This window comes from Neophocaena asiaeorientalis, unplaced genomic scaffold (genome assembly GCF_003031525.2).
Source record: "Neophocaena asiaeorientalis asiaeorientalis breed wild unplaced genomic scaffold, Neophocaena_asiaeorientalis_V1.1 scaffold154, whole genome shotgun sequence".
In the NCBI taxonomy this organism is placed as follows: Eukaryota; Metazoa; Chordata; class Mammalia; order Artiodactyla; family Phocoenidae; genus Neophocaena; species Neophocaena asiaeorientalis.
Genome location: NW_020172982.1, coordinates 5,829,561 through 5,846,510, shown reverse-complemented (window position 1 = coordinate 5,846,510; position 16,950 = coordinate 5,829,561). Strand labels below are relative to the sequence as shown.

The 16,950-nt window shown below is 42.2% G+C and overlaps 1 protein-coding gene across 2 annotated transcripts in view; it reads left to right on the top strand.

Annotated features, from left to right (window-relative positions):
- Window positions 1-16,950, top strand: part of THRB (thyroid hormone receptor beta) — a 307,753-nt gene that overhangs the window by 30,845 nt on the left and 259,958 nt on the right. The gene's annotated exons all lie outside the window — the stretch shown is intronic.

Sequence of the window (16,950 nt, the reverse complement as noted above, 5' to 3'; positions counted from 1 at the left end):
AACACCAGACCTATAATTATGCCAAAATTTATCCAAGCCGGAAGATATTTTGTTTTTCCTTTTTGCTACCTACAGACCATAAAGTTATGGAAAGCAGACATGCAAAACTAATTTTAACCCCCAGTGAAAATTCTGAGGGGCAGCTCAATAAGATATAATTAAAGGTGTATGAATCATAGATGTCAGAGATACTGAGACATACAGAAAGCATCTGATTCAGCTGTTTGGCTGAATGGATCAACCCCATTTTGCAGATGAATTAGCCAAGGCTCCAAAAAAAAATGAAATATAGGTGAAGCTGGGAATTTGAACCGGAGGTCTGCCTGACCCTAAAACTTGTGCCTTGTCGAGGGGGGTTAGCAGCTATTTTTTGCCTCTCTGAAGAGTGTTTTTTTTTTTTTTTGATTGCACCCTACCTTGAACTCTTTTTTTCATAAGCTCTAAAGCTCCGTTTATAGTTGATTTGTGCAGTATCTTTCAATGACCATGCCCTTGCACCAGATATTTTGATATACTAAATTTACACATACACCTGAGTGAGGAAGACACAGGCATTCTGTTTTGTGTAAAAAAAAAAAAAAAAATCCAGGTCTCATGTTTATGTTGAAAATGTCAATCTTTGTTTCCACTCAAGTGCTGATCTTTCTAAAAATGTCCCTGACATTGAAGGACATCCAAAAGGCAGTAACTTATTAGAACCTTGGGTTCAGATTACAAATGCATCTGGCTAGCTCTGTGTTAAAGTTCAAATTACCTCAGAATTATTTTAAATATTTGTACAGGAACACTGATTAGTTTCCTAACATGTTGCCTCATAACCACCCACTAATAACCACCTTGGTCTCCAATTGCTAACTGCAAGGGCTCCCGTGAGCTCTCGGCAAAGCTAATTGCTTCAATGTTTGGAGCTGTCCTATGATATCTTGACTCTAGGACTTGAAAGCATTGATTCAGAAAAGGAATTTGAAAACTGACTTTATTCTTTGCACAGAAGAGTTGAAAAGGAAGTTCTGATGAGGTAATGTCCTTCCCTCCCCACCCCTTTTTTTTGTAGTTACTATTTCCTGATGATGTACATTTAAACTGGAGACCAGTAGCATGATGTAGGGAAGAGAGTGACCCTGTAGGAGTTAGGGTAGCTGGGATTTAGTTCTTGCTCTTTCAGCTCATGACCTTAGACAAGGCATTGAGTTTGGGTGTTGGTTTCCATAAATGAGAAAGTGACACAGGCCATTGCAAAGCTGTGCGTTTAGCTAAGAGAAGCTAAACCAGCACGCAGACAACAGATCCAGGGATGGTTAGGCAGACCCCCGCCTCCCTTCTTTCTTACCTTTTGGCAGGACTGGCTTCATGGGCTGCAACCCGGGCAGTGACGCCGGGCCTGCACTCTGCAGGGCTCCGTGCCTGGTCCCGAGCTTTACTGTCACTGTCTTTAAAGTCTTACTAAGTTTTGAACAAGGGCCCTGCATTTTCATTTTGCTCTGGACCAGACAAATCATGTCTCTGGTCCTGCCTTTCAGTAATACATTTCTTGCCAGTGTGTCTACCAGCCGAAAAAAGGTGTCATGACCTCAAATTTGTCACCTTTGCCACCATTGTATCATTTGGGTAGACTGGGAGAGTAAAATATTGGCAAAAATATAAATGTGGATTTTTTTGGTTCTTTTCAGTGATCTGAGTTTTTGGGGGAGGGGTGTTTGTTTTTCTAAATTTTTTAAAAATTAAAAAAAATTTATTGTAGAGTCGATTTATGATTCTTTTCCATTATAGGTTATACCAAGATATTGAGTATAGTTCCCTGTGCTATACAATAGGTCCTTGTTGTTTATTCATTTTACATGTAATAGTGTGTATGATCTGAGTTTTGTTTTGCAAGATAAGAATTTATTTTCTATAGAGAGGACGCAATGCTGAATAACTTGGGGTGACTTCTCCAGCATCAGTAACATATATATAGTAACAGAATGAGCCCCAAACTGTCTGGTTTCTTCAGTGACCTCGGCTGAAAGTGGGTACATGTTTAATTTCATAATACACGTTACTCTGCTCACAGGAACAATCTAGCTGTTTAGTACGCTGAAAAATAATTGTTCGTGCATGGTCATGTTAAAATTTAGAACTCTGACTCGTAAAACTTCAATGATAAAATTGTAATAACTGATTTTAATACAATTTCTGATTTTTTGTACCCTGAAGTCTATTCTGCGTTGTTATTATGTGGCTTTGGCTTCATAGTTAATGAAATACATTTAACCCTTTGTGTTCATGGGGTCCTGATCTGAGTTTTTTTTTTTTTTTGGCTGTGTTGGGTCTTCGTTTCTGTGCGAGGGCTTTCTCTAGTTGTGGCAAGCGGGGGCCACTCTTCATCGCAGTGCGCGGGCCTCTCACTATAGCGGCCTCTCTTGTTGCGGAGCACAGGCTCCAGACGCGCAGGCTCAGTAGTTGTGGCTCACGGGCCTAGTTGCTCCGCGGCATGTGGGATCTTCCCAGACCAGGGCTCGAACCCGCGTCCCCTGCATTAGCAGGCAGATTCTCAACCACTGCGCCACCAGGGAAGCCCCTGATCTGAGTTTTTGATTGTCTACATTTTCCTTCTTCCTTGTCCTAGCTCAATCCCATGTAAAAAAAAAAAAAAAGAAAGAAAAGAAAAGAGTTAATTACTGATATTTACCACTAAGTATTTTCAGTCTCTCTCCCCAACATCATTCTCACTGGAGCCATGTAATCAGCTGTAGTACAATGTAGAGGACCCTTGACAGACTGGAGAGGAGGCTTCTTTTCCACCAGCAGCAGCTTTGCTCTGACCAAGTGAGCTTCTCTCCCCATTGAGGCTAGAACAGCCACCTTGGATAGGAAGAGGTCAATTCTATGTGAAAGCGCATACATGCATTACATACATTCTGGCTGTATGCGCTAAAATGCCCATTCACGTGGGGCCGGCTTGACTGTACACGTTAACACTGATAAAACTGAATATGTGCTTGTGAGGAAATATGCTTTCTTGGTTATTCATTATCTCATGCCAGAGATGAAAGAGCAAAAGAGACAGAGGGAAGTGCTTCTAGGTACCCGCTGGATGTGGTTTGACATTAGGTGTCTGCTTTCAGAAGCTTGGAGGAGGTCTCTAAGCAACTAAACAGCCAATTGACATATTATATCTCCAATAATAAATGGCTTTGATGGGCCACTCCAGCGTTAGTTCGAAGCATTGAAAATGCCAAACCAATCCTCAAACACTTCTTTTTTCTTTTATAAATGCCGTGTTCAGAAACTTCCAAAAGGCTGTCTGTTTGCCCTCAGTCCACAAAGTTTTATTCTATTTACTTAAAACTTGGTAGTAGCTGACTTCTAATTATATTAATAATATCTGACTGTTTTTAAGTATTTAGTCTTTTCCCTTCATAAAACTGAATTTAAGTGACCGTTTCTATGTTCTAATTGCTGCCCTGACTTCTGACTTAGAGATTGGAAGGTGTGTCATCTTTTTTTCTTTAAATCACATAAACTGGTGTTTTGAGTCACAACCATGCTTAAAAACAGGAGAGAAAGAATTGGTCGGTTTTTAAAGGGAATGCAGTCGGTCACTCAACAACGTTTTCTATCTGGTATTGATAACCAGCAAAGCAATAGTCCCAGCTTCCGTCTTTGGGTCCCTTGTATCCTATGCATTGAATTGTTCCCACAGTGAATCAGTAGTTTTGAAAGTGTGGGATTTTAGATGAAAAGAACTAAAGTAAAACTCCTTAAGTAATCAGGTAAATGGTTTGGTTCCATGCATTTTATTTCAGAATGAATAAACCTTTTGAGCACTACTTTACAAAGATTCCAAAGTAAGAGCCATGGAAGCCGAAACATACGGTTACTTGTGAAGTGAGAAGAAATCAGAAGTTCAGGTATCCACCCAGTGGGAGCATAATGTTTCTCCTCTGTGACCTCCAGGAGGGGAGGTCACCCACTCAGCTTCTTCTCATACGTGTTGGTCTCTTCTGTGCAGTGATCTTAAAGGTCTCTGGGTCCTGCCCACAGAGATTCTGATGTAATTGGTCCAGAGCGTAGTCCGGGTGTTGGGATTTGAGAAGTTCCCCCTCCGGTGACTTTAAGAAGCTGAGAACCAAGGTCTAGAATGAGGAGTTTTTAAAATATACAATTAAATATATTAAGTATATAATTAAATGTATAATTAAATATATATAAACATATTAATATATATAATGAACAGCCTTATTGAGATATAATCACATACTATACTCTTCACCCATTTAAAGTGTACAATTCAATGGCTTTTAATATATTCACAGAGTTGTACGACCATCACCTCCACCAGTTTTACATTTCCATCATTCCCCACCCCAGAAAAATCCATTAGCAGTCACTCTTCATTTCTTCCCCACCTCCACCCCAGCCATAGGCTAGGCAACCACTAACCTGCTTTCTGTCTCTGTAGATTTGCCTATTCTGGACATTTCACATAAACGGAATCATATAATATGTGGCCTTTTGTGAATGACTTCTTTCATTTAGCATAATGCTTACAAGATTCATACAGATTATACCATGTACAACAGATGAATGGATAAAGAAGACGTGGCACGTTTGTAAATGGAATATTACTCAGCCATAAAAAGGAATGAAATTGAGTCATTTGTAGTGAGGTGGATGGACCTAGAGTCTGTCCTACAGAGTGAAGTAAGTCAGAAAGAGAAAAACAAATACCGTATGCTAACACATATATATGGAATCTAAAAAAAAAAGGTTCTGAAGAACCTAGGGGCCGTACAGGAATAAAGACACAGACGTAGAGAATGGACTTGAGCACACAGGGAGGGGGAAGGGTAAGCTGGGACGAAGTGAGAGAGTGGCATGGACATATATGCACTACCAAACGTAAAATAGGTAGCTAGTGGGAAGCAGCCGCATAGCACAGGGAGATCAGCTCCGTGCTTTGTGACCACCTAGAGGGGTGGGATAGGGAGGGTGGGAGGGAGACGCAAGAGGGAGGAGATATGGGGATATATGTATACGTAGAGCTGATCCACTTTTGTTATAAAGCAGAAACTAACACACTATTGTAAAGCAATTATGCTCCAATAAAGATGTTAAAAAAATTCAAAAAAAAATTATACCATGTATCATTATCTCACTCCTTTTTATTGCCGAATAATATTCCATTGCATGGACATACCACATCTTTTTTATCCGTTCACCATTTTGTGGATATTTGGGTTGTCCTATATTTTGGCTGTTATGAATAATGCTGCTACAAACCTTTCTGTACATGTTTTTACATGCACGTATGTTTTCATTTCTCTTGGGTATATATTTAGGAGTAGAAAGTACTGGGGTTTACGGTAACTTTATGTTTAACTTTTAAGGAACTGTTAGACTGTTTTCCAAAGCAGCTGCACCATTTTCCGTTCCCATCAGCAGTGCATGAGGGTTCCAGTTTCTCCACATCCTCTCTGACACTTATGATGATAGCCAAGAATGGCCAGTTTCTGCATACACAATTCAAACACACATCATTAGGAAATGGGTATGAAATAGTATCTCTTCGTAATTTTGGTTTGTGTTTCCCTCATGGCTAATGATGTTGAGCATCTTTTCATGGGCTTATTATCCATTTGTATATCTTTGAAGAAATGTCTGTTTAGATCCTTTGCCCATTTTCTAATTGAGTTACTTGTTTTCTCATTATTGAGTTGTAAAAGTTCTTTATATAGTCTAGATACAAGTTCCTTATAAGAACTATGATCTGCAAATATTTGGCTTATCTTTTCACTTTCTTGAAGGTCACCACTGAAACACAAAAGTTTTTCATTTCATTGAAGTCACTTTATTTTTGCTCTGTTGCTTGGGCTTTTGGTGTTCTATCCAAAAAGGTTTTGCATACCCCCCAGGTAATAAAGAATTTTCTCCTATACTTTCTTCTAAGAGTTTTACAGTTTTAGCTTTTCCATTTAGGTCTGTAATTCACTTTGAGTTCATTTTTCTGTACGGTGTGAGGAAGGGGTCCAACTTCATTCCTTGGATGTGGCTTTCCTGGAATGAGTTTTTGAAATAGCCTCCTCACTGATGGTCAGTGAACATCTTGCTGAAAATCAGCTGTGTGATGAACTTCACAGCACATGGGACATCTTTACGAGAAATGAATCACCAGAGAGTTCCAGCTTCTTTCCGCTCTACCCCAGTGAGCCCATACACCAGGTGAAAGCCTAAAGGCACACCTGGACTACCAGAGAACACTTGTACCCAGTCTCTGGACTGAGGGCTCCCTACTGGGGGGGGGCACTTAGGAATTAAGGGAAGAGTAATATCAATCATGAAAGGCCTCTGAAGGAGTTGAGTGCACTCTTCTGCACTGTTCCGCACAAACCCACTTAAACTACAGTGTGTGACCTCTAGGTCAGGAAGTGCCTGGCTGGATACTATGGCACTATTTGAGGATGCTTCATTGCCTTGTGCTCTTTCCTGTTTGAATGAAAGAAGGACCCTTCCTGATAATAGTGAGTCAGAAATGATTTCCAGGAGGGTTATGAAAATGTCTCACCTGAAAATGCTTAAGAAAAGAGTAGATAGGGAAATTCCCTGGTGGTCCAGTGGTTAGGACTCGGTGCTTTCACCGCGGTAGGCTGGGTTCAATCCCTGGTCAGGGAACTAAGATCCTGCAAGCTGCGTAGCATGGCCAAAAAAAGAAAAGAAAAGAAAAGAAAAGAGTAGATAAACCATCCCTCCAGAAGGCCCTTGAATGAAATATTGTCCAAAGTAGAGGGGAGTATCACCCATCCCCAAAGTTCCGTGCTGCTAGGTGGGTGACAGGTAGGAATAAGAACAATTCCACCAACAAATAGGGAAACCACGGACAGTCAAGCCACTAGACTGTGAGCCCAAGTTTAGGAATGAGTCAAGTTCCTTCTGTCTCTTCTGCTCCACAAGTATTGATTCTTGGGCACAGAGGTTCATCTTCCACAAACAGCCTCTCTGTGCTTGTTTAGGAAGGGAACATACATGACAAGAGTCTTACTTCGTACTTACTGCTAAGCCTTAGGTGGGCACATTAATGTGTGCTTTGGGGGACTGTGTTAAAACTTCCATCGCTTCCCATAAATTCCCCTGGGAAATCCCATTTTATCCCAAGAAGGCAGCAAGGATTCACATAGACCTGGGTCCAAATTACACAATCTGGGTCATTTTCAGTGAGCTATTTAAGTTCTTTGAGCCTCATTCTCCTCTTCAAATTATAGGAATATAAAAAATATTTATTCGTGGTCATCACTGGATAAACTGAGATAACAAATGTAAAATCCCTGGCCCAAGTTGTGAGTTATATATATTTTATTCCTTTCTCCCTTTCAGTACCAAAGAGAGGGTGGGCCCTCAGTTTCAAAACTCACATTTTGGGCCTTCAATCCAAAGAATTACAAGGACCTTTAGTGAAGATGGAAGTTGGATTTATGCTTGGACACGTCAGATCCCTCTCCTTTATCATTCTGTTCCTTCAGTGGTCTTAAAGCCCTTGGCAGGCTATAGGACCTCACTTCATGAGGTCTTCCTGCCACCCTAAGAAAAGCACTACTACTGTCCATGACTTCGGTGACCCATCTGCTGCATTCCAGAGAACCACCCAGTGGTTTAAAACAGCAGGTATTTATTTTCTTTGGTCTGAATATGCGAAGATGAAATGCAACTGCCTTTTTTCAGAAAAGCTTTCTTGGTCTATGTCATTTGGGTAGGTTAAGTGCTGGGATGTATTATGACCTTGTCTGTGTACTAACCTTCACCCAGTGACCCCGGAGATTGTTTCTGCAGATATTTGTTGGCCACAAAGCTGAAACTAAGCCTGAGTTTCCCTAAGATGCTTTTTTGGGGGGTTCATTGTTCAGCAGGAATATTTGTTTGTCAGTAAGAAGGAGCATTTATCATGGCAAGTGTGTGAGGCTCTGTACAGAAGAAGTTAAGGAGACATGGGATCTGGCTTGGTTCTTCAAGTAACCTTGGGTGTTTAATCCTCTCAAACATTTCCATCGCCTCTGCGTGATATGGAGGTCCTGATCTTTTCTTCCATGGGCCTCCCTGTAATGTCCTAAAGGTCATCTGTAAGATACCAGGCCTGAAGGATTTCACTCCAAGAGCAACATACACATTCAAGTAGTGGTGTCTCTCTTATTTGTATTCCTGAACCAGAATTCAGTCCCGTTGGTCTCTGGAAAGAACTCGGACGTCTCTCTAATGACAATGTGTCAAAAATTGGGAACAATGAATTTAAGAACTAGGAATGAGTAAGCATCCGAAGAAACAGTAATTCAATAAGGAATTTGGCATTTGTCTTCATTAGGCTACATTAGCATATATGTCCTTTCTTAAAACTCTGTGGATATAAGTAGAGATATTTTTAAAAAGTAGAATAAACTACTTATTTTTCAAATCAAGAGAAATCAGAGGTATATATAAATTCCCAGAAGTACATGTTCCAAACCTCTGAAAATCCTTTCTGGAATTTGGCCTGGTATATATAAATCTAGACGTGTGAGTACAAATGTTACTCATATAACTATATATGTGTCAAGCCCAAACTATTTGATTTTGCAGTGCAGTCAGTTATAACTTAAGACATTTAAATGCACTCTCTGTTTCTACTGGAGTTCAGTGCATCCCCCTGAAAAGTGTAGGACTTTGCTTTATAACAGGAGAAGAGCCACGGAGAGTTATTTGAGGATGATTTATAGTCGAATATAACTTTAACTTTTTTAGGTGGAGAAATCTACCGTGTTACTTTAGATTAATTTTAGAATTTTCATCTGGAAAGCAAATTAGCCAAACCCTTAATAATTCAACAAAATGAAATACTACATATTTTTCCAAGACTTGGAAGAAATAAAATGGGGATTCTCAGTTTAAATAAAACCTTACGTGTGGTTGTAAGAATCAAATGAAAAGATGCACATAAAAGCACTTTGGAAATGGCAACATACTCAAGCAGGGTACCAGGAGGGTTCTGAGAGCCTTGTGGTAAGGAGTCTGGCTTTGGAACCATGTGTCTCAGTTCCAGCGTGACTGCTCATGTGTGAATTACTTAGTCTCTATGTGTCCCAGTCTCCACATCTGTAACATAGGGATCACAGTAATTCCCATCAGCACATGTAAAATTCTCAGGATGAAGCCTGGCATATAGAAAGTGCTCAACTAATGTTGGTAATGATAGTGATAATGAGGATGATGCAAATGTATTGGGGGAAAATGAGAGGACAAGAAGAAGTAGTATCTGTTTTTGAAAATGGGAGATAGACCAGCTGACCTCAACTGTTTATAAGGGAGTAAACAGGATACTAGAAGCAAATTAGGTTTGGAATTAGAACAGAAAGGGATACCCAGTTCATAAATATATTCCAAGTTGAGATAATTGTCTTTCTTGGTACTGGTAGAAATATCATTAGCAGCATTTAAAATAGTTAAAACAAGAAATAGTTTGAGCAATCGTTGCACATTTACTATGGAGCCACGAAATTGCAGTTTCAAAACACGGGAAGGGGGACTTCCTTGGCAGTCCAGTGGTTAAGACTCCGTGCTTCCACTGCAGGGGGCACGGGTTCAATCCCTGGTTGGGGAACTAAAATCCCGCAAGCCGTGCGGACAAAAAAGAAAAGAAAAGAAAAAAAAAAACATAGTAAGGAATTATGAGATGATGACTTGGGATAATAAACCCTTTTATTGTCGCATATATGGGCTGACAGCCTTATTCAAGAATGGTAGGCAACACAGCCTGACTCCAAGGAGAGAGGGACATCTCTCTTTTCCAAAGCTGAACTCTAGTTACTCTTTATGCCTTTGACCATATTTTGCCGCCCATTTTCTAAAACAGTGGCTAAATATTCCCTACGGGAAAGCCAGAGCCACCTGGGCTTTACCTTCCCGTGTCTGTGACGCATGTCATAGCAGACGTGTAACATGGAGAGCGGCTGCATCAGTCTCCAAAGCAGCTTCCCAAGGCCAAGCAGCTCCGCGCACTCACCTGCCCCTCCCCTTGCTCCACTGCCGCCTCCGCCCGGCCGGACAACGCGCCTGGACTCGGCCTGGGACGCCCCGTCTCTCCTTGCTGCCAGGCTGCGTGAAACGGCCCCTGAACAGATTCAGCTCTGCTTCTCCACCAGCTGAGGGAAATGGCCTGCAGGGCTATCTCAGATCTGCCAGAATTATTCCAGCAATGCTTGGCAAGAGCCCAGGCTGTTAGTTCTTCATGCTAAAAATGGAGAATCGGGGCCCATATTCTTACTAGGATGGTCTTAATTCCAAGAGTTTAAAAATAATATATATATATATACATTACATATATATATACATATTACATATATATATGTAATATGTATATATATATATGTAATGTATATATATATATATTCAGGGAAAGGATTGGGAAGCAGCTGGGCAGCCAGGCTGAGAGGCTGGATGAAAACAGAGCAGCTGTGTTGGTCTTAAGCCCTAGCTGGCTGCCGTAACCCTTGATTTCTTTGAACTCTAGGCCCGAGGATTCGGGGCCATAAAACAGAGCTAACAAGTGCTGAACTATCTGATTTCTTATGAGTCATGAAGAGTAGAGTTGATTGTTAAGAAGTTTGCAAATGGATGTTATTGCAGAAATGCTTATAATAATAAAAGGCTAATTATAGCACTTCCCCAGGTTCTGGGACGACTGTAAAGGGGAAGATAGCACACTCAAGACCCAGCACATCCATCAGAGAGCTGGCGGCGTATCTACCAAAGTAAATACTCCGTTATATATGGTGATACTTCATCTGCTGACCGGCGTAATAAGTCTTGCTGGACAGCAGCTTCAGTTTAAGATAAGCAAAGCAAGCCTGGGAGTATTTTAAAGCCCTTTATGCATAGGTATATATACCTAAAGTAGGTTTCAGCCAGAGAGTAGAGGGGGCATCTCATGCCTCTTGGTATCTTCCTGGTGTCTTACGATTAATAAAAGTCCTAGCATTCTGCCTGGCACATAGTAACTGACGGAGAAATCATCAGTTCTGTCCCTGCTCCCTAGCATTTTGTCATCAGCGGGAGACGGCTTGGCAGACGGGCCATGGGGAGAATTGAGTGCCAAGAGCACACAGTCTAAACAAAATCAGGGGGACTTCCCCAGCGGTCCAGTGGTTAAGACTTTGCCTTCCATCACAAGGGGTGCGGGTTCGATCCCTGGTCAGGGAGCTAAGATCCCACATGCCACGAGGCCAAAAAACCAAAACATAAAACAGAAGCAATATTGTAACAAATTCAATAAAGACTTAAAAAACAAACAAACATGTATTACATTAAATAAATAAATAAACAAAATCAGTGCGTTTGGTAGACAGATGCAGCCTGGGGATGCTATCTCTAGTTCCTCCTTCCAACCAGATTGTCACCTCTGTGGCACACCTATGAAGACATTTTTGAACTGTCATTGGTTACCTTTTATTCACTGAGAGCTACAAAAGTACCAGTAGACCCAACTGCATCTCTTGCGGACACTCTAGACGGTGATCCCCTTTAGTGAGCGCCGCTGAACAGAGTCCTACTTGTTGAGTATTACTCACTGCGGCAGCGAGTTTTAGAAACACCACCAAAAGCCTTTAATCCTCCCTCCGTTGAATGTATCTTTGGGGTTGTTTTGGTTGTTAAAACCCACCTTTTGGCAGAGAGTGGAGTGAGCCAGGAAAAGGGAGTTGAGGTAGGAAACAGGGTGTAGAAAGTTCCTTAGAAAAACCCTGGGCCCTGTGTTACACCTTGCATTCCATTAGAGAACCACGGGGTAGAAACAAAGCACAAATCTGGCTGAGAACCTGAAAGGCAAGTTTCAGCAAGAGCGAATTTTTAACAGCTTCAAAGAGAGGGGTAAAATGAAATTCTGACAACCTTAACTACACTTCTTTCTTAAAGCATTGCTATAACAATAAAAGGTGAAATGTCAACAGTCATGTACTATTCTGTCTAACAATAGTTGATAATTTCTCCTCCGTGGGAGCGCTTGCCCTTGTGTAGTTTCAACTCTGTATTTTGACTGGCTGCCCAAGGACAGCAATTACTTAAGCCCTTTACCTGCACTTGGGCAGCACAGCCAGGACCTGTTCAGCACTGCTGAGTCCTCCAGGCTTTTGCTCTTGGTGACTTCGGCCAAGCAAATGAGTCCTATGATATGGGCTACCTACTGCCTCTGCCTTTTAAACCACTCCAATTACCTGGATTCATCTCTGAGCCTTGGAACCACACTAATGGCCACGGCTTCGGAAAAGGAGAGCCCAGCCTCTTTCTCTGTGTCCAGAAAACATCTTCCTGCATCCAAATGTCACACAGGGTCTCCCTCAGAATATACTGGAAGCGTAGGCTCTGCTCATGGTTAGCACAAGTGGTGAAGAGGGTCTTCTATTTAATCTTGTTCGCTTACCAAGCATGCTTGGAACAGCTGACCTATTCACCCACCTAGCACATCTGCTGGGGGAGACCCACCGAGATGGCTACCATACAGACCCAGCCAGCAGAAAGCTTACATTCTGTGGGAAAAGTCAGATGATAGGAGTTATTGAGGGAAACAGGCTGAGCAGGGAAAGTAGCCTGCCTTGGAGTTAGAAACTGAAATATCAGAATCACAACTCCAGTGTCCTCAGGGCTGGGCAGCTCAAAGAAATGAACGAAGGGCACTGGAAGGACATGGGGGTGGGCTGCGCAGGCCCCATCCTGGGGAACACCATCCCTCAGCTCCAGCTCTTAGTACCACATGCCAGCGCTGGCCCATCATTGCCAAGCTTTTGGCCTTTTCAAGAGAATCTTTTCAATGTTGATAAGTTCACAATTTTTAGCCCCTGAAAAGTCAACACCAAACTTTCTAGAGACCGAACTTGGCTCATTGGCCAGTAGTTCTTTTTCTCTGAGTTACGGTATGTGCTGTCATCACATTCTCTCCCATCTTCATTGTCTTTGGCTGTCACAGGTTAGGTTCTGGGAAGCAGATTCGGAGACAGAGTTTATCCAGGAGGCCAGTTAATTGGGGTGGGGTAGGGTGGGCGGTATTCTCGAGATTAAGACCTCTAGTAGGAAAGAGAAGGAAAAAGCTTTGGATAGAGAGAAGTTGAGCTGCAGTGCAGTCTCAGTGGAGGTCTCCTTCAAGGAGGACAGAACCCGGGATGGGTTGGAGCAGAGCTGCTCCAAGTTGGAAGATGGGGCCAGGCCTTTATACACTGCATAGACCAGTCACTGGATGTGGGTTGCTTTGGGAAGGGGCATGACTTTGAGGCATGAGGTTCTCTTCAGCTAAAGGAATATCCATAATATCCAATAGCTCTCCCAGAAGCTGGGGAACCAGGCCTTCCTCCCTGCAGGGGGATCCGGGTGGTACATCACAGCATCCATCACAGTGGTAGATAGACTTTTCTGCATGTCTAGTGTTGCTTCTGCAAACAAGGTCTCCATCATCTTTGACCCAGTCTGATATCATGCCTTAGAGAAGAGAAGCTCTCACGTTCACTGCTTTTCCCTTCAGTCCCATCCTTTCTCTGAACCTGTTTCCCTCCCTACTTCTTGCTGGCCTGCCTGCTTCCCATAGAGGCTATTGGAACAGCATTCCTAAATCCCCTGAGGAATTCCTAGGCCCTTGATCCAACCCCAGAGCTGCACTACTGAGGCCTATAGTATGTATTGGGGACATTTGTAAGCATAGAGGTTCAGTCTAAGTATATGGAGACGGAATAGAATGACTCACTCATTTTTTTGACACTCGCCTTTTGATGGCCTACTATGTGCCACGCGTCGAGCTGTTCACCTTGAACACAACGTGATCCCTGTATGCAAGAGACTTGGGTTTTATTTGGCAGTGCAGGTACATAAGCAGACAAATACAGTGGTGGGGGCCCTCATCGGGGTGATCACGAGTGTTACCTTGGAAGGCCACTTGGATTAGAGACCATCATAATCTTGGTGAAAAACAATTCCCTGAGGCAATGCCGATTGGGCCAGAGAGGATCAGGTTATAAAATGTGTCAAGGAGGTAGAGTCTGCAAGACCCAGGGGATACTAGCACATGTGAAGAGTGGGGAAGTGAGGACCCTAACATGCTGTCCAGGTTGCAGACCTACGTGGTCATAGATTGGGAAGGTGTGAATGAATGATGGGATAACTGAGGAGAAAATGAAGACCTAAACATACGCGGCTGATAATTAAGGTGTCGTTTAATACTTAATAACTGTTTATGGAATGTGTTCCTCCCTGTGAAATAAGGCAGGCAGTCATGAATAACTCTCGTATATGGTCATTTTTTGATAAATGTAATTAGAGGCATGGCCAGTGTCCTATGGAAGGACAAGGGAGAGGAAGGCTTTAATTTCAGTTGATGAAATAGGAAACTCTTCTTGAAGTCGATAATAATGATTAGGATAATGATATCAGCGGAAATAATAGCTTCTATGGATGCTTGTTCACTATGAGAGTTGTGTTAAGTACTTTCTCATGTCTGTCTCGTTTTCACTCAATTCATCCTCTCCACAATCCTGCGGTATAGATACTGTACCGTCATCCTCTCGGTATAGAGAAGAGGAAACTAAGGATCTCAGAAACATTGAGCAATTTGCCCAAGAGTGGATGCCAAGAAAGTGGTGGCCCTGGGATTTGAAGCCAGGTTGTCTGAAGCCAAAGTCTGGTGTCTTATCACAGATTCATACTATCTCCTGCTTGAAACTGATCCGGAAATAAACACGGGAGAGGGGAGCATTCAAACTGAAGTAACTGGTCTTTCAAAGATAGGATGCTATTTTGCGTCTGGGGGTAAGCGCAGGAGGTTTGACCAAATGTGAGGTACAGAAGTGGGAGCATGATTTGAAGGTTAAGTTTGTGAAATTAGATGACTGTCTCTTCATAGATGGCTTTAAATGCTGAGCTTAGGAGTTAGGGTTTTATTCTATGTGAAGTGGGGGACCAGAGAGGGATGTGAGCAAGGATGTGGTAAGGGCTGCACTGTGAACAATAATAGGTCTGTTTGGGAAGGGGGGCTCGATAAATGGAGACACTGGAGGTGGGTGAATATACAGAAGGAGGAGAAAGGAGCCCCTGAATGCTGGCGAGGCTCTTTGTCAGCAGGACGAGGACAGGGCAAGTGGAAGGAAATGGAAGAGAGAGGCTTTCCTGGAGGAGGGAAGGAAAGGATTTAGTCATGGCATCGACTCAGGTTTTGAGTTTGTGATATTGGGCCCATGGGATGCAGATAAAGCTGGATGCAGAGAGAACATGTGTGCAGTTTCAGGTTGTGAGAATGGAGGTCTGGGCCTTGGGAGAGGCTCTGTCTAGAAGTCTCGGGAACCTCCACCTAGAGGGTTTGACGGACACTGGGGTTTGGATGGCGTGGGTTTGAGGTTATTGAAGAAAAGGCATCTACGCTGAGAAGTCTGAAAGTAGACATTGAAAGAGAGGTTCCAGCCCTTCCAGTGCATACAGATCGTGTGTGTATGTGTATGTGCACGTGCGTGTGCAAATTGTAGTGTATTTTATTGTTTTCTGGGAATTCTTTAATAATTTGGGTGCTCCCCTAGATACCAGTGGGAATGTCAAAGCCAAGACTGAAAAGAAATTTCTGTTGCAGAAGTTTTCACCTTAGTTGATTCTCCCAAGCAGCAGGCTGGTCGTCAGTTGTCTTTTTCTGATTATTCATAAAAAGTCAGCATTTCAAATTACATTCTCATTCTCCAGCAGATGGGGCCCCATCTTTAGGACATCTGCAGAAAACCATTTATGGTAGAATTCTTGTCATACCATAAAATTCTTATTAGACCTTAGAAATGACAATCAGGTCGTGTCATGTTTCTTGCTAAAGATTGCTCTCCCCCAGCCTTCCAGATAACAGTTGTACCTTTACTTAAATTCTGTTTTGATCGAGGTATTACATTCACACAGTGCGCAAATCACAAATGTATGGCTGATGAATTTCTACCTGTGTATATGCCTGTGGAACCACCGGCATACCACCAGGCAGATCAAGTGATAGAACATCAGCACCTGGAAGGCTCCCTCCGTCATGCACTCCTTAAAGGTGACCTCTATTCTGACCACTATGACATTGGCCAGGGACACATGGGTTTTAAGTGCAATGCTTACATATCAATGAATTCTGAAATGTGTTTATTTGCATGTGCTAGGAAATACTCTTGACTTCTTTCCAGAGGTCACATGTACAAGAGAAACTCTTACTATTCGAGTGACTACTCCTGAGGCTTTTGCAGTCAGAAGTGGCACACTCTATTTATACCAAGGGTGGAAATTATACTCAGGGTGAATGATTTTATGGACTTCTGCCCTCTAGGGGAGGTCCTAACTTCTCACCATATTCACAGAAACGAATCTCTCCTAAATTTTCCCCTCCTCTCACCGTCCCGCACACCCAAGGGTTCTAGTCGGTGTTATCTTTTTTTCTTTTCTTTTTTTCAATTTTATGGAAGTCTAGTTGATTTACAAGGTTGTGTTAATCACTGCTGTACAGCAAAGTCATTCAGGTATACATATATATATATACCTTCTTTTTTAAAATATTTTTTTCCATTATGGTTTATCATAGGATACTGAATATAGTTCTCTGTGCTATAACAACAGTGGGACCTTGTTGTTTATCCATTCTATATACAATAGTTTGCATCTGCTAATCCCAACCTCCCACTCCAGCCCTCCCCCAACCCCCTCCCCCTTGGCAACCACCAGTCTGTTCTCTATGTCCATGATACAGACAACCACCAGTCTGTTCTCTATGTCCACATACAGAAAAAAATGTGTGTTTCTGTTTCATAGATAGGTTCATTTGTGTCATATTTTAGATTCCACATGTAAGTGATATATGGTATTTGTCTTTCTCTGTCTGACTTATTTCACTTAGTATGATAATCTCTAATTGCATCCATGTTGCTGCAAATGGCATTATTTCGTGCTTTTTTATGGCTGAGTAGT